Here is a 24,722-nt window from a genome sequence, read left to right as displayed (position 1 = left end):
TACCAATGATACAGACATGGAGTTAATTAGTTTAAGTATATCATGCATAGCATATTAGTTAATGACGTCGGTGGAATATGACAGGTATAGGGAATAAAACGCACAAAAAGTGTAATTCCGCCTTGCCTATGGTGTTCGCAGCTGTAACAGCGCAGCTTTGACGTCGCGTGCAGGATAGCTACGGTGTGGGTTTGAACTCTGCTAGCGGCATAGGTTGTTTATTTAACATTCTGCTGACTACAGCCTGGAAAAGCCGGAGTGGGGGAAACTCTTCATCTCTGCTCGCCTTCCAGAACGACTGCGGGGTAACCACAGTCATCTACAATTAAGTACTGCCTGTGAAGTCAGATTGAGGGAAATTTCCCATATTTCGGGGAAGAACGATGCCTTGAGAGGAAAAAGGAAAAATTTGTGTCACAGAGACAATTTTTAACATTTTTGACAACTTTTCCAGTTTCATTTCGCAATATTTCATTTGTGGTTATTCCTTAGCATTTTACAACCAGATTCTAGAATTATGAATACTGAATATTGATCGACTTACTTACTTACTTACTTACTTACTTACAAATGGCTTTTAAGGAACCCGAAGGTTCATTGCCGCCCTCACATAAGCCCGCCATCGGTCCCTATCCTGTGCAAGATTAATCCAGTCTCTATCATCACTCCCCACCTCCCTCAAATTCATTTTAATATTATCCTCCCATCTACGTCTCGACCTCCCTAAAGGTCTTTTTCCCTCCGGTCTCCCAACTAACACTCTATATGCATTTCTGGATTCGCCCATACGTGCTACATGCCCTGCCCATCTCAAACGTCTGGATTTAATGTTCCTAATTATGTCAGGTGAAGAATACAATGCGTGCAGTTCTGTGTTGTGTAACTTTCTCCATTCTCCTGTAACTTCATCCCGCTTAGCCCCAAATATTTTCCTAAGAACCTTATTCTCAAACACCCTTAACCTATGTTCCTCTCTCAGAGTGAGAGTCCAAGTTTCACAACCATACAGAACAACCGGTAATATAACTGTTTTATAAATTCTAACTTTCAGATTTTTGGACAGCAAACTGGATGATAAGAGCTTCTCAACCGAATAACAACACGCATTTCCCATATTTATTCTGCGTTTAATTTCCTCCCGAGTGTCATTTATATTTGTTACTGTTGCTCCAAGATATTTGAATTTCTCCACCTCTTCGAAGGATAAATCTCCAATTTTTATATTTCCATTTCGTACGATATTCTGATCACGAGACTGTGATCGACTGTGCCACAAAATTACTGGAAGGAGAGAGAAACAGTAGTGAGACATAAACCCGCTTGAGACTTCGAGACCCATGACCTGCTTTACTGATAACGCAATATTGGTTCGTTTATCTGGTTTTACATCAGTCTTTTATTCTCGTATACACTGACTTAAGTATGATATTCAGGGAATTACCGAACTTGCAATTGCAGAACATTACATAATTTTTTCACATTGTGATTGCATATCCCAGTCTGAGACAAGGTGTCCAGAGGCGTTCATTTTACCTACCACTAGTGAAGTTAAGTGAAGTAGTAAACAGCATGCAATTACGTCTGATAGTGAAGTAGACACTATCAGGAAGAGGAAAAGAAATTGGCTGAGAAGAACTGCCTACTGAAGGATGCACTGGAAGGAATGGTGAACGGCAGAAGAGTTCGGGGCAGAAGAAGATAACAGTTGATAGACGACATATGGATCATATGAGGAGACAAAGAGGTAGGCAGAAAGTAAGAAAGATTGGAGAAGGCTGAGTTTGCAGTGAAACACCTGCCCTTGGGCAGAACACTGAATGAATGAATGAATGAATGAATGAATGAATGAATGAATGAATGAATGAATGAATGAATGAATGAATGAATGAATGAATGAAGTAGATAGGAGAGGTCGAGGAAAATTTTACTCGTAAAAGAGAAATTTCTACCCATCACGAGGGAAGTTATGGGAACACGATCTGACAACACTAGTACTGGCTCCTTTCCGGAGATAAAAAGTCTGAGCGTAAAGGCTGGTTCACAATAAACCGGAAACGAGAATCGGAACGAAAACGAAAACGGTAAAATTATTAAAATGTGTACATTTAAATGTGAGCATTCACAATTAACGAAAAGCTTGCCGGAGCCTGGGATCGGGAACGGAGAGTTGGCCAAGTTTCAACTTTGGCGTTCACGTTTCCGATCACAGCCCATTAGATTCATTCTATTGCCATCTAAAAGCTATTTTGTCGTCATATATTTTGTAGCAAGAAGACCGTGACATAACCTATGCATTATTTTGTTCTGTGCTGTGCATCATGGAGCAAGTTTTATTTGATGAGATTCTAATATTGAGTGTTGAGGAAAATCCTCACGTTTACGATAAGCGGCGCGCCTCGTATAAGGATGAGAAAATGAAGGAGAATACGTGACTTTCAATAGCTGCATCTTTGAACACCGATCGTAAGTGAATCATATTTTATTACTGTATTGGTTGTATCATACACTACATATTCATGCTTCAATTCAATAACTACTGTTGTGTTCATTTTTGTTCTATTACAAATGTTTTTCTCTAATTATTTTACGTTATGGTACACTTAAAATAGGTTGTGATAATAAAGATGCATGGACATATTTATAGTACCGTACCTAATGAAATGTTTCAATTGAAATTTCGAAGTTGATTAACCTGTGTTTATGTTGGCTGCCTTGTACTTATGAGAGAACGCCATTGGTCAATTATACACAAATAACACCAGAATGCGTAATATCGACTTTACATATCGTTATTGACATGCATATCGATATCCATAGTCGTCTACGTTCTTGATTTATTGTGAATCAAACATTTCCATATTCACGTCCTCTGCTTCTCGTTTTCATTCTGGTTCTCGTTCCCGGTTTATTGTGAACCAGCCGTAATACAGATCACGTCGTCGCATCCTTTTTGGCCGAGGGCCCTGTCTTCTATATACTTTCAATGACAGATATGTTCAGAATTTTTAAGTTACATCTAGTAGTGGAAGCCTATACTGAATTTTTAATTGGTTACATTACGACGCTTTGTCAACTATTGTGGTTATCTAGCGTCTGAATGGATGAAGATGATAATGCCAGCGAAATGAGTCCAGGGTCCAGCGCCGAAAGTTACCCAGCATTTGCTCTTACTTTGTTGAGGGAAAACTCCGGAAAACTTTAACCATGTAACTTGTAGCAACCAGGATTTGAATCTTGGCTCGTTCGTTTCACGGTCAGGCAGGCTAACCGTTAGTCCACAGCGGTGGTCTTATACAGGAACATAATTTTATTTGTACTTCAACTTTTATTGTACCTGAGTTTTTGAATGTACTTCACTCCCACCCCTTCTACTAATGAATTTCAACCGTCCTCCACACAGATCCGAGACCGCATATACAGTCATAGTACAGAGTACGTTCCAAAAATATGTTCGCGTTTTCCAGTGACGAAAGAGCTTTCAATATTGTCGTCCATTTGCCTACGTCGTATCCCGGTTTCCCTCACCAGTTTTATTCGCCAGTTAGTGGTTGGGCTGCCTTAGCTCTCTTCTGAAAACATTAATTTCTGTTAGGAATAGGACGTCTACGTAATATCATACAACTATTTAAAATAACTTAAATAAAAGGGCCTCGTTACGTAATTAACTGTCACGTAATTACCTCCATTTCTAGACCCTACGACATAACCACTTGGACGGACAGTAGATAGCATGTCTGAGTAATTTTATCTTTTCGGATCGGGCAGAAGTGAAGATTGAATTTACAGTACGTAAGGTCTCTTTTATAGAGTAAGTACAGAATTATTTCAACATGAGTTACTGATACGAAGTACGAACCTGGTAATTGGGATTAGGTACAATATTGTATAGTGCGATAATATGCACAATAGAACTGAAGCCTGTATCGAAATGAACGGCCACCATTTTAAAAAATGTGCTTAAATATCCATATTATGATTATTTTTCAATTTAACTTCATTCTCTATATTGTACGCTAATGTGCTGTAGACAGTATAATATACACTGCATAATGAATACGCCCACATGGTCAGCTCAGTTCGTGAGTAAAAACACTCATTGTTAATACTGTACTGTATTTTGATTAAACAAAAACCTAATGAAAATGATCAAACTCAAAAGCGCAATATTTCCTAGTTTACGTAAATGGATGAAATGCTTTTCTTCCCTCCTATAACTAGTAAAGTGATTTGTTTGTATATTACGCCAGTCGAACTCCAATCGTGGAAGGGGATAGCAAACGGCGTTGATCCAGAGGTATAGGCAAGTTAATATTAAAAATGTTAGTAAAAATAAAATGATGTCCCTGTACTACTAGATATACTGAGGTAAACAAACATTTGATGCGAAATATGTTACGCCCTGTGATACTTAACGTGATTTGTCATCCTATAGCAGCGTGCGTTCGGTACAGTCTGTTAATATGGAAAATTAGTTTTAGTTACTATGAAGACAGACATTGAATTCTATAAAGTAATGCATTTTGTATATACCTTGCTAATGATAGTCCGATTTTTCCATAAAAGAACGATGTGGAGGTAAATAAACACTTGACAATTGTATGAAAATAAAATTGTATTATGCAGTCGCCTTAACGCTGCTGCCCGTGCAGTCCACCACGCTACAGCATAGACTCCGATCTCTACAGTGTAACCGTCGTCGTCGCCCTCGGCTGCCAGCTCCGAAATATGGAAAGTATCTCGAGGATGGCACGTCGATATAAATAATTAATTATATACACTGATTAATTTGGGCGCCAGCCTCCTCGAGATTACTTCGGTAGAGGATGAGGTTCCCAGGTCAGCTGCAAAACGGTCGGGACATGGGGTTTGGGAGACGTGCTCGTAGGTTGAAATGATGTAGGCGCACACCAGAAGTTGTTGGTAAGAACTATGAAAGCGTTTATTATTACTATTAAGTGTTCGTTTCAGATCAGCAGAAATGCGCGTCCAAGTGTATAATATCTCGCTCTCACTTCCCGCAAGTTGGTATACTAATTTCTGAGTTCACGTAATTATATCTTTTGTACTATAAAACACCAGTAATATAACGGACAGTTGATAACGTGATGAGAGGAAAGAATTCAGACTTATAATAATAATGCAACACACGACTTCTTACTACACCCACTAAAAATTCTAAGTCCGTAAATTGTTATACTTCCGAATTAGGTTTGCCGAGAATATGTGGAGTTCGACCTCTCCGAACACTGTCTATCTGCCTTCTGTCTATCTGCCAAATCTATCCTCTACTTTCAACCACCAAACATAGAATTTCACCCTCCTATCTATATATCACGTGTCTCTAATAAGAATCCTGATTGGCCATGATTACACTTACGTCACTTAAGACGCGTTCTTCAAAAATTGTTCGTTAACTAGAACATCCCCCTACTTCCGGCGTCCTGACACTTCTCTGACATATACCAGATCATCTCTATTGGAACCTGGCTTGGCGTCATCTTACTGACCACCCGCAGGCAAAGTCCATACATTCCCTCATCAGTCAACTCCACGCCTGGACACATGTTTCCTGTCAGCCTGGCTTCCCTTCGGCCTTCCTGTCCACCTGTTACTTCCGTCTCAGATTTTGAAACTAACTTACACGTCCGCGTATTCTATCCATATGAGAATATTAACACGAAATACTAATCTAATGAAAATCTCCTTATCCTATACGAGGAACCGTCTCAACAGTGACAAGTGTTTCTGTCCGTTATGTTCAGTAAAATAATGCTTGCATACTTGGGTGCGTATAGTAGGGATATCTTTTTCTGGTTAACAAAAGAGCGAGGCAATTCTCAGCATTACATACGAAATAGTAGGTTATGTTAGGTTGTGACGCATGAAATGCAGTACAGTGGTATGGTATAAAGGAAGCCCGTCTACTTCAGACACTAACAGGCCTATTAATTTTGTGAGAATGGATTTATGATAACTCATATCTGCATTGTGAACGCATCACGATTCTAGGTTCATAATTTTATCACATTTCACTTCTGTCTAAATTATCATAAACGATCAACACTTCGAAAAGGAATTACTGCGAACTGATTTCTAGCGCGAAAACGAACAAACACAGAAACAAATTTCCTGACCAAAACTGGTTGAAAAGAATAAGAAAAATTATGCAACATCTCAGCATTTCCTTAGTTATATGACAGCGAAATTTGAACATTTTGAAAAGAAGATTTAAGAAGATTAAATACTGAAGAGATGAAACTGAACACACATAACTGGACACACTTTATTAGATCATTGAAGAAATTAATACATTTTACAAGAATTAGAACTTGTACTGTATCTATTTTTGAAAGAAGCTTAATTAAAGGAGCAATGGATACATGTACTAAACAATACGGATGACAACAGAATTCCTTTATAAACTTTTAATTATATAGACTCGTAAGAAAGACTAGACTAAGAATAGCTTTAAAAACCTCAGATTTCATTTTGTGTTAAGAAACAATGGAATCGTGTATGGTGATGATTATGATGATGATGATGATGATGATGATCTTTTCGTGCCATGTGGTAAACATAAGATTTGTTTTAGGTTAAATGACATAAACAATTTAATTTTCTATATATTTGGAATGATTTTCCAAGAAAATGGACCAAAATATATTTTTTTAAATTTTATTGAGTTATTTTACGACGCTGTATCAACATCTAGGTTATTTAGCGTCTGAATGAAATGAAGGTGATAATGCCGGTGAAATGAGTCCGGGGTCCAGCACCGAAAGTTACCCAGCATTTGCTTGTATTGGATTGAGGGAAAACCCCGGAAAAAACCTCAACCAGGTAACTTGCCCCAATCGGGATTCGAACCCGGGCCACCTGATTTCGCGACCAGACGCGCTAACCGTTACTCCACAGGTGTGGACGGACCAAAATATCTACACCTAGTCACTAAAAAAAAAAGAATTGAACTTTACGAAACGTCTAAATCGGTTGATGAGAAAGTACTTTCAATCTTTATGACACAATTTTATCCGAATGGAAATGCGACATGAAAAGCTCATTGTAACTTGTTGGACATACCTACCCGCTACTCGTAGGAAGAAGGATCGGATGGGATATGGAACCGTTACAGAAATAGTTGCGATAAAAATCAATTTCACGGATGGAGAAACGACCAGCGATCTCCCAAGTGATAGCCACTTGCCTCCGCCATCGTCTCGTCTTGTTACGATTGGTCCTTCCTTTCATTTTCTGGCGGAGTGCCGTCAAGTATTGCGGTGCGAATTGAATGATATTAAATTTTTAACGATCTGGTCTATGCAATGTGTTGCTTCATGGCTGGACAAACTGTACCCTTGGGATGTTTTCATAGCACGTAACTTGAAAGTTGTGTTCTGGAAGAACCACATTATTGGCATCATTTACTGTAGCTGGAAACCAAGAGTCAATTCTGCCCTTATAAAAGAAACGCTAATTCATGATAAAATGTTATAAAGGCAGCCTCAGTCTTTCACTGAGTTATCAACAATGGAGTTAGTTATTTAAAATGTTCCACAGTGCAACATAGTTTCTTATTATCATGCCGTTCAAATCTTTCATAATGTGTCAACAATGAAATAAGAATTAAACTGCAAAATGTATTGAAAATATTATACAATTTCTTTCATAGTTACAAGTCTATTGCAATTCTAAAATACTATAATTGTAACTGAACAATGCATAAAGACTGAATAATTGCCTATTTCCATAATTTAAAAGAAAATTTGTCCAGTAAATAATGTATTTTCCTGTACGATAAAACTATTCCATTCTTTGAAATCTGTAATGATTCATGCCCACAGCTGCAATAGTGAAGTCGAATGGATTCCAAAGATGTGGGCCATGAATTCAATTGAAATTATTTGGGAAGCAACTTATAGACCTTGTTAATAAAAATTATTCTACAACAAAACTTTTGCTCAAGAACAAGTGTTACTTTGAATTTGGCATCGTGATAAAACACCATAATAACAGATGCACTAGAGTATTGAAGAAACACATTACTTACTTACTTACAAATGGCTTTTAAGGAACCCGAAGGTTCATTGCCGCCCTCACATAAGCCCGCCATCGGTCCCTATCCTGTGCAAGATTAAGCCAGTCTCTATCATCATACCCCACCTCCCTCAAATACATTTTAATATTATCCTCCCATCTACGTCTCGGCCTCCCTAAAGGTCTTTTTCCCTCCGGTCTCCCAACTAAAACTCTATATGCATTTCTGGATTCGCCCATACGTGCTACATGCCCTGCCCATCTCAAACGTCTGGATTTCAAGTTCCTAATTATGTCAGGTGAAGAATACAATGCGTGCAGTTCTGTGTTATGTAACTTTCTCCATTCTCCTGTAACTTCATCCCGCTTAGCCCCAAATATTTTCCTAAGAACCTTATTCTCAAACACCCTTAACCTATGTTCCTCTCTCAGAGTGAGAGTCCAAGTTTCACAGCCATATAGAACAACCGGTAATATAACTGTTTTATAAATTCTAACTTTCAGATTTTTGGACAGCAGACTGGATGATAAGAGCTTTTCAACCGAATAATAACACGCATTTCCCATATTTATTCTGCGTTTAATTTCCTCCCGAGTGTCATTTTTTATATTTGGTACTGTTGCTCCAAGATATTTGAATTTTTCCACCTCTTCGAAGGATAAATCTCCAATAGAAGAAACACATTACCGTACTAATATCACTGTAAATTTTGTCAAACTGAATTACAGACATCTAAGAAATATTTGTTATTCGTTGGTCACCACTATGTAGGCTATCACTTTTTCGTAATTCAATAAAGTTCAACATGTATCTTGTCAACTTTGCCCAATCTATTAAAGTCAATAAGTGTTTAATAAAATAAATACAAATAGAACGAGAAGCAGTAGACTCTACACAATGATTCAATGCCGTGTTATTGTAACTGAAATCAAACTTACCGAATAGGTGGCAAAGGCAGATGTAGAAATGAAATATCTCAGAAAGGCGTTTCCTATCACCTGAAACAGAAAGACATAGATATGCAAAAATGTTTTATGAGACATGATGATGTTATAAAAATGTATCTTTAATCTTCGTGTACAGCATGCAATATAAATAGGCTATGAGAGCTACAGTTGTCATAAAAAAGAACTTCAAACTCTCCACTTCTTTCATTTGTTCTAGTACTGATCAGGGGTGTTTAACTCTTATGATGGAAGACGTGTCCTCATAGAAGTTCCTTGGTTTGTAGCATAGGTTCGGAGTATGGTTACTATGTTCCGATGGGATGAAGGGAAGAACCTGGTTGGAAATTTGATAATTTTAGGTGTAGTTCCGGTTTTCGTCACCATTGGCTTCAGTTTAACAAGGCTTCAATAGCCTCTTCAAAGTATACATTGAGTTGGAGGTCTTCCTGTGTTATTTGACTATGTACTGATATGATGTGCTTCGTTTTATTGATGTGACGTAATTACCAATCCGTACATAGTCTGTCTTCATACCCTCACCTTCTAAACTCCCAAGCGTTACATCGCCTTGATGCCGATCGGCGGCTAATAATATTTCACCATTTTACCTAACTCGTATGAAGAAAAGTAATTAGCCAAAGCAGAGCTACTATATCTTTCTCAATAATTCCTCGTCTTCTTGCATCCTCGTTTCTGAACCAAGAAGGTATGACGATTTCCGACGAATAGTGTTTTTTTATTGTCTGTAGTTGCTCTCTATTCCTTTTCTTTAAAATTCTATTCATTTTTTAATTCAATCGATAAGTAAATATGTTATCCAAAAGTACTAGACAGAATGGAAAATACCTCTTTGGCCTCATACCTTAATGAAGGTGAATTTCTAACTACACCTTCTTGTGGTGAGGGATAGGCAAAACGAAAGATGGTTAACATGTCTATGGAGACTTACTTACTTACTTACAAATGGCTTTTAAGGAACCCGAAGGTTCATTGCCGCCCTCACATAAGCCCGCCATAGGTCCCTATCCTGTGCAAGATTAAGCCAGTCTCTATCATCATACCCCACCTCCCTCAAATACATTTTAATATTATCCTCCCATCTACGTCTCGGCCTCCCTAAAGGTCTTTTTCCCTCCGGTCTCCCAACTAAAACTCTATATGCATTTCTGGATTCGCCCATACGTGCTACATGCCCTGCCCATCTCAAACGTCTGGATTTCAAGTTCCTAATTATGTCAGGTGAAGAATACAATGCGTGCAGTTCTGTGTTGTGTAACTTTCTCCATTCTCCTGTAACTTCATCCCGCTTAGCCCCAAATATTTTCCTAAGCACCTTATTCTCAAACACCCTTAACCTATGTTCCTCTCTCAGAGTGAGAGTCCAAGTTTCACAGCCATATAGAAGAACCGGTAATATAACTGTTTTATAAATTCTAACTTTCAGATTTTTGGACAGCAGACTGGATGATAAGAGCTTCTCAACCGAATAATAACACGCATTTCCCATATTTATTCTGCGTTTAATTTCCTCCCGAGTGTCATTTATATTTGTTACTGTTGCTCCAAGATATTTGAATTTTTCCACCTCTTCGAAGGATAAATCTCCAATATTTATATTTCCATTTCGTACAATATTCTGGTCACGAGACATAATCATATACTTTGTCTTTTCGGGATTTACTTCCAAACCGATCGCTTTACTTGCTTCAAGTAAAATTTCCGTGTTTTCCCTAACCGTTTGTGTATTTTCTCCTAACATATTCACGTCATCTGCATAGACAAGAAGCTGATGTAACCCGTTCAATTCCAAACCCTGCCTGTTATCCTAAGAGAGAGAAAAAAAAAACAACAACAAAACAAACAAAAGAAAGAAAATACATGATGGTAATAGATGCTAGAATATTATAATATTACAGTTAATATAGTGCCAAATATCAATATAATGATGCAAAATTGTTAAAAAAAAAATCACTAATATATTATAAGTTCTTCTCTGTCTCTCTAGTCGAGCAGACAGAAGGTTATATTATGACCTAGAGGAGTAGGAGATCGGGCGACTCGAAGCCTTGAAGAAGGCAACGCGCCTGGAAGATGGATACTGGAAAGACAAACCATCATCTCCCAGGTTAGGCGTTGTGCAACAGGCTGGTTCTCTCCCATATAATAAAAATATTACTCATAAATTTGACAAAGTAGCGGACAGTTCCGTTGATAAACGCTATTGAGAACTCTATTTAAGTAGCTAGTCGCTTATGTGTTTAATAAATTCTGGATTGAGGTAGTTCTATATACTAGTCTAAGTCACTTTTAACATAGCAGATAAATTAGGTGCTTTGGATAATAATAATTAGAAGTTATGTATCTATACACGTGCAATATTTCCAACATTTTATTTGCATATTTTACAATGGAAACGTTATCATTCTGTCCCATAGATACTATAACGATCCGCAGCTAACACCAATCGAGAGCACCCCTATCCGGCAATGTGATACGTTAGTACATATGTTGCACAGAGAAGCAGTAACTGAATAGTCATCTAGAGCTCGGGCCCGCTTGTTTCGCGGTGAGGCATTCTAAACCGTTACTCCACAGCGGTGGACTTGAAGTTACAACTCAGACGTCATAGTAATGAAAAACATCTATAAAATAGTAATATACGTTACAAGAGCGGTATGTTGATGTTTTCATGTTCGAGGAAAAGATTGAAAAACCGAAACGTAGTTGAGCTTTTTTAATTTCCGAGAACATGAAAACAAACATACCGCTCGTGTATCGTACATTATTTTGTGCGAAGATCGTTTATTACATACCTGAAAGACGAATTTCTAATTAGTTGCAATGAAATCTCCATCTTGGTTTCTGTTCAATGACGGCAACTTTTAATAACCAAGATATCTATCTTCAACATTGTTGCTATAAAATGTTTTCTGTGTTTACTATATTCCAGCAGGCCGTGATATACGTCTGACTTTTTTTCCCGCAGTCTATAAATGCGAACTTAAAACAAACGGTAAGGTTATGTAATGATTTATTTTTCATTTTAATATTTTAACAACATTATTTATATAACATATTGCAGTAATAACATCGGCATCTGGAATCTTGTTGATTTTTTCGCGGCTTCCTTAATGTTACATGTATCAGGAATGCAGCAACTTTTGTGGTGTTGTAGAGCTTACTTAATTTTTGCAAATATTTAAAAACAATAATTAACAGTGCAATTTAGGTGAAATTGCAGTGGTAAGTTTCCAATGTATAATTATTTCTATGTTAAACGTCTCTAAAAATAATATGTTAAAAGCCTAAAGCAGTAAAATGAATATGGCGCTTAAGCGGTAAGAAGAGGGAAATTGTTATGTGTGTTACGTTGGGAATACTGAATGTGGTATTTCACACTTACCGCGTATTGGTTTTGTGCGGAAAGAAAGCAAATACGCACGATCTCGCACAAACGTATTATTTCACACATTTAAACCTTATAATCACAGAATTCAACATACAATGATATGCCACTTTATACTGTATGTTATATTATGGAATACTATATTATATATTATTATTATTATTATTATTATTATTATTATTATTTATTACAGCCTATATGCACAATGGAACAACTAAATCAGATGTTGATGTCGTGTACATACAGCTATTGTAGTTCTCAATTATCCAGTCAGCAGTTACAGAACATGTACGAGTAGTTAACTGGGTCACTAACGATTCTGCCACGTGTGATTCTGTCCCGTCCCACCGGGTCTATTAGGGCTCTCGCACGACGTATTTACAGCAAACGAATGGAACCATTATATCATTTGAAGGCAGAGACGACAGAAACAACTGCATGAACACAAATTAAGAATTAATCCAAATAGAGCAGCAAAAACCTGTCTGACATAGAGATATGGGATACTGAAAAAGAAGATGGGCAGATCTTAATTTGAATCACTTATAGTGATAGTTTCAGTATTCTGCCCCTTAAACATTAAATACTACTTCTGGACGTAGAGTGAGATGCACTTTTCACTATAGTTAAGTTTTACCTTGTCCAAGAGAGGACTCTGCGATCTCGAGGGGGTGTTTGCAGATATACTACCGCAGTATTATCAATAGATGTGTTGGCCTACAGAGTCATCTGTCCGTTAAGTAAAGGAACTTTGTGAAGAGCGTAACAGCTGACGAGTAATTCTACCACTACGAGGATTATTTATTTTATTTTTTTGCAGTAAATCTATAAAATAAAAACTCTGGCTTTTTAATGTCCAGGAAACGAAGCTAAGAAATCATCCGTTGCCATTTTATTCCCCGGTGTTTGAGTCCATTAGACTGCAAACAACGACAACATAGTGCATAATTTTAAAATTACCGGCGAAAACAGAAATGACTTCCCAATGATCTCATGCTAACCAGATATCAAGGGAACCTCGTCACTCGTCTACATTTCAAGATCAAACAGTAAAGAAAGTTCAAGCCCTTGCAATTTGCTAACTGAATATCAAAACAATCCCATTACGTACTTAGTATTGCAAATTAGCCGAAATTAGAGTAAACGCAAGAAGAGCTTTCCACGGAAAGCTGCGCGAACTTTCGGAAACGTTCGGGTGCACTCGACCTCGCTTCGATTCGATTGGTAAACTGTCGTCAGTTCTGTCGTCTGCTGGCTTGATGTTTCGAGTGAGATTTATTACAGCGCATGTAACGGAACCTAAACCTTGTTGCAGAGTAACTAGTAACGTAACATTGTTGAAAATACAGAAGCACGAATTCTTTTACATATAAAATCACTGAATGAAATTACAAAGATGTTATAAGAAATATGTGAGTGTGTAATAATTGATATTTGACATTGTAATAAAACACTAATACTACGTGATTTTATTAAAATGTTCCGATAACTAGCGTGGTACTATGGTCGGTTTATTTTAATCTGTATATACTCCTTACGTTACGAGCGGAGCCTGTTCCGTTTTTCATAAATTTATGAACGTTATAAATAATTCCCTAGTTTGACTGTGTAACGTTTCATTAGCACTTCCTAATTTAGAGCCAACGGGTGGCATTGTTAAGTACATGGAATGTTATACAGAACTCTGTTATTTAACAAATACACTTTGAACTCTATAAAAATCCTGATATGAGGGATAAAACGCAGAATATGTAACGCATACGCTGGCTTCTACCCGTTCTGCACAATACATTTCCCGATACGAACAGCTCAAGACCGCGCTTTCGAATGCGCCCTGTAATCAGCATTACGTGATTCATAGCAGCCCTGTAACGAGCATGACGGCACGAGGACCGAAAATCGTTCTCTGCGCATCAGTCAAATGAACAAGCTTTCTTTGCGCTTCCAAGAATCAACTGATCGTATGTCACAGCGTTTCCCTAAGCCACAGTGTGTAAATGTAAAATTTGCAAGAGAAAGAGAGGAAGCGATAAGAACAAAATTAAAACGTTAAAAGTGAAATCCTCCATCAAGTAAAAAGGTAAGGTTCAAAGTTACGCCCCTGAAGCTGTAAACAGAGACGTCACCGTCTCAGTGATTTTTAACTCAACGAGACCCGTCCCTTTCATTTCGAAAAGTTTCTCAGATATTTACAATTTGTCTTTGCTGTTCTGCTCCGAGAGAAATGACATCGAGGTGTAGGCTACTTGTAACTACAGGGTCATCATTTTATTTTTACTTCAATTTTTATTGTACCTGAGTTTTTGAATGTACTTCACTCCCACCCCTTCTACTAATGAAGTTCCAACTCCACACAGAACCAAGACCGCAGATAGTAATCAATACTGAATGAGTATAGTACTGTACGTTCCAGAAATATGTTCGCGTTTTCCAGTGGCGAAAGAGCTTTCAATATTGAATCACATTTTCGCACAGGTAATGTCCGTTTGCCTACGTCGCATCCCGATTTCCCCCACCTGATTCTGCTCGCCCCTCTATAATAGCTGGGCTGTCTTAGCTCTTTTCTGAAAACATTAATTTCTGTTTGGAATTGGACCTTTACGTAATATTATACAGGTGTTTAATTTAACTTAAATAAAAGGGCCTCGTTAAGTAATTAACTGTTACGTGATTTCCCCCCTTTCTACAATCCTGCGGCATAACCACTTGGACGGACAGTAGATAGCATGTCTGAGTAATTTTATATTTTCGGGTCCGCAGAAGTGAAGATTGAATTTACAGTACGAAGAGTAGGTACAGAATTATTTCAACATGAGTTACTAGTACGAAGGACGAAACTGGCAATTGGAATTAGATGCAGTAGTCTATAGTGCGATAATATGCACAAAAGAACTGACACCTGTATCGAAATGAACGGCCATCATTTTCAAACTTGTGTTTAAATATTCATATTATGATTATTTTTCAATCCAACTTCTTTCTCTATATTGTACGCTAATGTGCTGTAGACAGTATAATATACACTGCATAATGATGGATAACTCAGTTCGTGAGTAAAAACACTTATTCTTAATACAGTACTGTACTTTGATTAAACAAAAACCTAATGAAAATTATGAAACTCAAAATCGCGATATTTCCTAGTTTACGTAAATGGATGAACTACTTTTCTTCCTTCCTATACCTAGTAGAGTGATTTGTTTGTGTATCATCGAACTACAGTCGTGGAAGGGGATAGCAAACTGTGTTTCCGGTTCTCTAAAGGTATAGACAGGTTAATATTAAAAATGTTAGTTAAAATAAAATGATGTCCCTGTATATGTGATCCTCCACCCGGCCAGGTCTGCGATTCTTCATCATAGTAACAACTGTGGCAGACAAAGTCGCAGTTGTGTTTTTTCTCGGGGTTCTCCCGCTTCCTCATATTAGGCATCTACATTATTTCGTCAATATTTCTCCATTTCGTCATAATGCCATAGTATTTCCCGAACGCCTGCTGGCGACGCACGGAGAAGGTTGGCCTAGGACGAGGGGGGGGGGTGCCTGCTAGAAACCTGGGTACGCAGCGAATCTTAGTATAGTCAGCCGGTATGGGTTTGGGAATGCGCCTAGCTTGAAGGTTAGCGCAACAGATAATAAAAGGTCGCAGTGTTTAGTCATAGTGTTCCCCTCCCATAAAATTGCATTCCATATGATCCCCCGGATACGGATTAAAGTCCAGATATAGTGCTGGCCACATAATTAATACTACGGCAGTTTACAGTAACATAACAATGGCTTGATGCGTAAAATACCCAAGTGTATCACCGCGCATAAACCGTAAGCCGTTGCATGTAGCGTGACGGACGGTTTGTGTCTTTTATTGCACTTTTATTCAGACCATAACTCTGAAAAAAAAAAAAAAATCATAAAATCCTAGAGAGAATTTTAGTCTCATTTTGACCCCTACATCATAAGCCTTATATACTGTAACTAATGTACAGGTTTGTCAAGCGGTCAAAAGTAAACGTAAACCTATATAATAACACCAGATTATTTTAACTACTTTAATCATTTCTACACATATCCAACATCAATAATTCGTGTACCCACCCCTTGACTCCGAACAGCACGCATTTAGATTTGTAGGGGCTTAAACCCTAATGAATAAAAGTAGCACAATTTTACCTTCATTTGTGTTTCATCACTAGCCGTTTTGGAGCTTCTTGCTGATACACAGAGATCCACTGATGATGTGGTATTTGACATAATTGATCTTTAATAACTGTGAACAAATAGTACAATATGGCCGTTATAACACATGACAGCAAAAAAACTGCATAACAAAATGGCCTTGCTTCCACTGAAACCACTGCCTGCTGGATCGCATGTTATGGCTGCGTAACTGTCTTCTCTTCCTCTTTCGTAGCATTGAGCTTCACGTGGAGCATTAAGGCTCCCCCAAACAGACGCGATACGGAATGCGTTACGATAGCGTTACGATTTTGCGATAAATGTTTTCATTGCGTTCAATGATTGTGTTCACACACACGCGATTATCGCAACATGCGTTATTATCGCAGCAAGTAGAACGCGACGATTTTGCGATCTATTCTCCCGGAGATGTATATCGCGAAAACGCCACGCGTTTATTTTGATGCTAGGTTGAAGTGTGTCATTTCTGGATTCATCTTCAAAGGAAGAGGAACTTCTCTTGTATGAGAATCGTCGCAGGCAAAGCAGGCGCAGGTAAGTCCATGGTAGAATATAAAAAGGTATAAAGTGATGAATTAGCTTTTCTTTGCCAAGAACGTGAAATAAATAATAAGTACCCCTACCCGATTATAAACTTTATTTTTTTTTTAATTTGCTCTTTTTGTTGCAGGAGGTTGTGGATTCACGAGTTAAATGCCACAAGGGAAGAAAAAGATTAATTTTATACGTTAGTTCAACAACTAACCTTAGCACTCTGCTAGCCTTGAAAAGCCTACTAGTAAAGAATTTCAATGTTTAGAGTACCCATAAAATAACTAATTTTAATGTGAAGTAAATTCATTGGTAATTTATTCTAAACATACCTACGTCTGATGATTTACCTACTTACATAAGTATATCTGGAGTGTGGTAAGATATTAAAAGTAATAAAACTCCGACAAACAAATTACATAACTTTTTGTTTCCACATACTTTATTAATTTTATATTTCTGCACAATTATTTATAATATTGTACAAGCATTTTGCAATTTCCACAAATATATTTTTTTTCATTTGTGCATTTTTGCGACAGTTATTTATTTTCTAGCTTAAACCCCGCTAAGTCTACAAGCCAGTATGACATCAAATTATAAATAAATAATTTCACTTATTGTTTACATCTAACTTTGTAGCTATCTCCTTCCATTTCTTCTCCTTTTCCTTGCCATGGATTTTCCTTTACGAACTCAATAAAAAATTCCACGTTCGTTTACAAGTAATCCGAAATCGCAATCTGTGAGCACAAGTGATATACACCTGCTGAAAGTAACTGGTCTTTGCGGTGTGGCTGGAAAACTAAAATCCGCGTATGTGGTCACCCATTACGATAATCTGATTGGCTGGGGACGTTAGAATATCGTAGGCCTATATCGCGGACGCGCCAGTTTGGGCACCTCTTCGCGATAGTGCGATATTGCGTTATCGCGAAATCGTAACGCTATCGTAACGCATTCCGTATCGCGTCTGTTTGGGGAGGCCTTTATTGTCCAGCTTCGACGTTAGAGCGCAGTACGTAACTGACGCTGGTTTGGCTGTGCAGAGTGAAATATAATTTTTAATTTGAAATCTTAGAAGTAATTACAGTGTATGTAAGTGATTGTTTATTAATCAGATTAATTTTTATTTAAAACTAGTCGTACTCGTGCCCTCCGCTGCACTCGTTAGAAATAAATATAAAGTAATTACATAATTAAAATAGGACATTTGATCCAGGGAACATTTGTGTTTAACAGAAGGATAAATCTTTTAATATGTCACTTAATTTATATTGTATTTAAATAATTAAAATGCGATCATTTTTGTCCACAGACCACTCATTTACTGCAATGATAATTCCTTTAACATGTTTCTTAATTGTTATTACATGCAAATAATTAAAATATGGTCATTTGGTTCAGAGAACATCCATTTTGGGTGCAAGGATAATTCGTTTAACATTTTTCTAATTTAGTCTTGATTGCAACCTTAATAAATCACTCCAAATTAACAGAGTTGATTGTGTACGAAGATAACTTTTATGTTAACCTTACCGTGCATCTTTTTTTTTTGTTAAGTTTATTTTATTCACGCTTTAACATCTGTGGTCATGTCGCGTGTTTAGAATGTGTGGGTGTATCAGCAGGCCGTTTTTACTCTTGTTGAGTTCCTGTTTCTATTGTGTGTTGTAGATGACTTGTTTTCATGTAACTGATTATAGGGTTTGATTAATGTTTTTGGTATTGGTAATTGAGGCGGTGATGAATCATGGTATGTATTTTTCCATTCCGGCATTTGCCTTTATGACTAAGGGAAATCATGAAAAACCGCAGTCAGATTGGTCGGCCACGGGATTTGAACCCGGGACTTACCGAATGCGTCTCAAACGCTACCGTCTGAGCCAACTCGCTCGGTTGTATATAATTGTTTATGCAAATAAAAAAATGAGGTACCCTACATAAATATTATTTTAAGAAAGACAGGAAACGAATATGGGTAAATTATGAGCGCAGGAACTTCGTTTCGTGACACCTTTTAAAATAACTCGGCTCCAGTGAACTGTATGGTATAATGCTTATTTATTATTTATGAGCTGTATTTTTGGTCAAGTAAAAATACTCATCTTTACAACAAAACTCTTAACTATTATGTTCTGTGAACAAAAAGAAACTTAATTGTATAAAATTAGAGTATTTTATGTGGACCAAATGAAGTTGCAATAATCAAGTTATACAATATTTCGACAGAGTATCAAGTGTCCTGTGCGTGAAGATCTATTTTCATCTTACTTCAGTCCTCATATGTAACATTACATCCATCTAGAGAAACTACAAATTAATATATTAATGTTGATAAACGTCAAGGCCGCCTCAAATAGACAGAGTCATTTGTTTATTTCATTATAGCCATCGATGTCGTTCCTGCAATAACTCCTATGTGACATCGATTTTCAGATTCTTGCTCTATTAAATAGCGTAAATAGCGATACAGCAAATAATACAATCTAGTACAGGGACATCATTTTATTTTTACTTCAATTTTTATTGTACCTGAGTTTTTTAATGTACTTCACTATCATGCCCTCTACTAGTAAATTTCTAACCGTTCTCCACACAGAACCAAGGCCGCATATGAGTTACTGAGTATAGTATGTTCCAGAAATATGTTCGCGTTTTCCAGTGACGATAGAGCTTTCAATATTGAATCATACTCGTATTTTCGCACAGGTACTGTCGTCCGTTTGCTTACGTCGCTTCCCGGTTTCCCCCACCCGCTTCTGCTCGCCCCTCTGTAAAGGCTAGTAGCTAGGCTGTCTTAGCTCTTTTCTGAAAACATTAATTTCTGTTAGGAATTGGACGTCTACGTAATATTATACAGTACAACTATTTAAAATAACTTAAATAAAAGGGCCTAGTTAAGTAATTAACTGTCACGTGATTTCCCCCTTTTTTACGACCCTGGGACAAAATCACTTGGACGGACAGTAGATTACATGTCTGAGTAATTTTATCTTTTCAGATCGAGGAGAAGTAAAGATTAAATTTACAGTACGTAAAGTAGCTACTCTTTTATAGAGTATGTACAGAATTATTTCAACATGAGTTACTCGTACGAAGTACGAAACTGGTAATTGGAATTAGGTACAATAGCCTATAGTGCGATAATATGCACAAAGGAACTGAAGCCTGTATCGAAATGATAGGTCACCATTTTCAAAAATGTGTTTAAATATCCATATCATGATTATTTTTCAATTTAACTTCATTCTCTATATTGTACGCTAATGTGCTGTAGACAGTATAATATACACTGCATAATGAATACGTCCACGTGGACAGCTCAGTTCGTGAGTAAAAACACTTATTGTTAAAATAGTACTGTACTTTAATTAAACAAAAACTTAATGAAATTTATCAAACTCAAAATCGCGATATTTCCTAGTTTACGTAAATGGATTAACTACTTTTCTTCCCTCCTATACCTAGTAAAGTGATTTGTTTGTATTTTACTCCAGTATCATCGAACTCCAGTCGTGGAAGGGAGTAAATTAATCCAAAGATATAGCCAGGTTAATATTAGAAATGTTAGTAAAAATAAAATGATGTCCCTGTATATGTAATTATATTTCTTTCTTACGAAAATGTAAGAATTCACGATCTCCTATGTATCACTGCCATAGAATGAATAAATCTGTTTTTCTTCCTACTGAAAAATTGTATATTTTGCACATAAGAGTTACGGAACAACGACTATAATCTGAGGCGGCGATGGAAATTGTTATATTAAAACTCTTGTATATCCATAAATATCAGTCCTATCAAAATGTTGCTTGTAATAAAACTTATCGGAAATCATTTTTAAAGAAATGTTTGTTATGTAATATTTTTCACAAAAATCAATAATAAGCGAGATATTTCGGTTTATTTAATTCACACCCCTTATAACCCCCTTTTAAATAAAGTATTTTGAATGCCATATAGACTAAAATCTAAGTTACAACGAACTTAATTTATATTCCACATCTGCATTTCAAATGCTTCTATTCGCTTCGTCGTAATGTCCATGTTTCTGCCTTACACAATGTCGCACTCCACACAAAGCACTTCAATAGTCTCTTCCTTAGTTCTTTTTCCAGGGTCCACATAAGATGCTCCTTTTCCTATTAAAACCTTCCTTGGCCATTGTTATCCTCCTTTTCACTATCTGGCAGCAGCTCATGTTACTGCTTATAGTACACTCCAGGTATTTGAAGCTGTCCACTTGTTCTACTGCCTCGTTTCGAATTCGCTTGTTTATTTTCTTTATCTTTCTTCCGATAACCATGGTCTTCGTCTTGTTTGCATTTATTTTCATCCCATATTGCTCACAGCTGTCATTTAGCTCCAGTAGGATAGATAGATAGATAGATAGATAGATAGATAGATAGATAGATAGATAGATAGATAGATAGATAGATAGATAGATAGATAGATAGATAGATAGATAGATAGATAGATAGATAGATAGATAGATAGATAGATAGATAGATAGATAGATAGATAGATATAGTTTATTTTGAAAAAAACATGTGGAACATGTAAGGCATCGTCATATGCATTAAAAATACATGATATCATACAATGGATACAAATTAAGATACATGAATATTAAAAAACTCATCGACATCATACAATGGATTTGCCAATAATATAGTCCTAATTCGTGTCCTAAAAATTCGGAATGGAAGATTCCTTATATCAACAGGTAGACTATTAAATAATTTAAAAGCAAAGAATAGAAAACTATTTTGAGTAATACTGTATTTACATTTGTCAATATATAAATTTGTATTATTTCTTGTAGAATATTTATGCACAGAAGTACATGCTATGTAATTATTAATGTTATTCCGAATGTAAAGAAGACAGGCCAATACATACATAGACGGCAATGTCAAGATTTGTGACCTTATAAAAAGAGGTTTACAATGAGTCGTATTTGGTACTCCATAAATTAATCTTAAAGCTTTGTGCTGTAATATGTGTTATCTCCTCTTTTCCTAACAACGCCATATCAGCAAATCTTATGCACTGCATTCTTATTTCTCTTACTATCACCTCTCCCATGTTCTGAAAACAGTTCTTCACTAAATAACATGTGCCACCCATTATACTGAACGAACAGAGTCAACATGTTATAATATTTGTAATTTTATTATTGGTTCTATAAGTTTTAGACGTTAAGACGCGAATAATGTGCCAGAGTGTCCATTTCCATTATTACGTCGAGTGACAAGCGATTCACAGTGTCAAGCTTAGCTTTTTGAGAAGCAAAAAAGAAAAAAGTCGCTTTTATGCTACGAAAAAAAAAAAACCTATAGAATGTTCGCTACTGACGGCATTTTTAACTAGTTGAGAGACTTTGAAACTTGTCACAATAATATTTCACACTCCAATACAAGTGAATGGAACGTATACATCGGGAAAAACAATAGATATACGATATTGTAACTGCCAATATTTTCAACTAAGTCTTATCAGCAAAACTCTTTCTTAGACGACCGTCTGCGAAGTTTTTTTACTGAAGAGGTAACAGTGGGTATGGTGACTGGATATGAAGTAATAACAGAGACATTTCTTGTAAACTGATATCTCGAAAGTAATAAACCTCACGTTACGGAGAGGAGGTAAATACCATGTTTATTGACACCAAATATTGTAACATACAAAAGAGTCAAATTCACGAAAAATGTCGTTTTCTTCGTACTCCTCACACCATGTTCAGTGGGATGACAGCTGTATTAGCCGACTTCTTATTTTATTTATTTATTATTTTATTTCATTGGGTCATTTTACGACGCTTTATCAACATCTAGGTTATTTAGCATCTGAATGACATGAAGGTGATAATGCCGGCGAAATGAGTCCGGGGTCCAACACCGAAAGTTACCCAGCAGCCGACTTCTTACCTGAGCCTCTTTTAACAGGAATCTGGTGCAGAATCGGGGGAGCAGTGATCGTAAAACTAATCTCAATCATAGGTTCGCATTCTGCTTTGACTGTGTACTATACAGTAGAAGTACCATATCGATGGTGTTGAACAGCAAAAAAATAAAATAAAATAAATAATAACAAAATTTTAGGGTGGGGAAATGCTTGTAATTCTAATCTCACTCCACTAATACTTATTCAGAAAAGAATAATTAAAATATGCCTTAATAAACCAATTGACTACTCATGCGAGCTTTTGTTTACTGATTTTAATGTTTTGAAAATTAAACAGATTTATTATATTGCCTTATTAATCTTCATACATAAAAACCGTAATAAATTCAAATTGTATCATCATAAATATGGAACTAAAAGATCCGATTTTATACGACTAGAGGAACCAAAGTGTTTCACAAGCACAGCTCTGAGCCATGGTACCTACTTTGGTCCAAGGTTATACAATAAAATAATTCATAAATATCCATATTTGCAAAATTTTAGTATCAGGAATTTCAAAAATAGCGTCAGGAATTTAATTTTTAAATAATATATATTGATTTAATATGTACAGACGTGGACAAATTATTAGCAAAATTGAAGATTTTTATTATATATATTTTTTTTACAAAACATGATTCTTCAATTTAGACTACAGTTGACATTTTTGCGTATTTCCAAATTATTAGCAAAATTGAAGATTTGTATTGTATATTTTTAGAAAAGTTAACTCTTCAATTTGGACTACATTTGATATTTTTGCATATTTACAAATTATTAGCAAAACTGAAGGTTTTTATTATATATTTTTACAAAATTCGTTTCTTCAATTTGGAATACAGTTGACATTTTGGATATTTCCAATTTATTAGCAAAACTGAAGATTTTTATTTTATAGTTTTACGAAATTTGACTCTTCAATTTAGACTGTAGTTGACATTTTTGCTAATTTACAAATTATTAACAAAATTGAAGATTTTTATTATATATTTTTACAAAATTTGATTCTTCAATTTACACTACAGTTGACATTTTTGCATATTTCTGTCTATTGTAATGATAGAAATATGCAAAATTGTCAACTGTAGTCTAAATTGAAAAATCAAATTTTGTAAACAGAATTATCATAAAAATCGTCAATTTTGTTAATAATTTGTCCACGTCTGTATATGTATTTGTATGACTTAAATTGTTAAAATTGAAATTGTATTTTTAAATTTAATTTAATCCTGTAATTTTTTTTTCTTGACCCAGTTTGTGTCAAAAAATTATCTTTGTGTTTATCTTTGTGTTTAGATATTTCCCTGAGCACGAGTTTTTTACTCCTTCAGGGAAGAACTAAGATTGTATTTCTGTCAATGTTATTTTATTAACAATAAACAACAATAAACAACAACAATAAAATTAGATTTCACTTTCATTCATTCATAGTTTTCTGCCCAAGGGCAGGTCTTTCACTGCAATCCCACGATTCTTCCATATTTCCTATTTTCTGCCTTCTTAATATCCGCATGTGATTGTAAAAAAAATAATTTCACTTTATCCCTATCAAGAAAGTATTTCCGAATCTTCTGCAAATAGATCTTAAGTCAAGCCATGGATACACACTTTACAAGAAGACATTTAAATACTCTCTTATATTAGATATATCTTCGTT

The 24,722-nt window shown here is 36.1% G+C and overlaps 1 protein-coding gene across 1 annotated transcript in view; it reads right to left on the bottom strand.

Moving 5' to 3' along the window:
• Dh44-R1 (Diuretic hormone 44 receptor 1) overlaps nt 1–24,722 on the bottom strand; it is a 1,227,197-nt gene that overhangs the window by 664,393 nt on the left and 538,082 nt on the right. Inside the window, exon 4 of the mRNA XM_069844580.1 lies at nt 8,974–9,033. The gene's annotated coding sequence lies outside the window, so the exon portion shown is untranslated. The remainder of the gene's footprint in view (nt 1–8,973; nt 9,034–24,722) is intronic.

The sequence above is a fragment of the Periplaneta americana genome, chromosome 13 (genome assembly GCF_040183065.1).
Source record: "Periplaneta americana isolate PAMFEO1 chromosome 13, P.americana_PAMFEO1_priV1, whole genome shotgun sequence".
Taxonomy (NCBI): domain Eukaryota; kingdom Metazoa; phylum Arthropoda; class Insecta; order Blattodea; family Blattidae; genus Periplaneta; species Periplaneta americana.
This window is presented reverse-complemented; position numbering and strand designations above follow the sequence as displayed.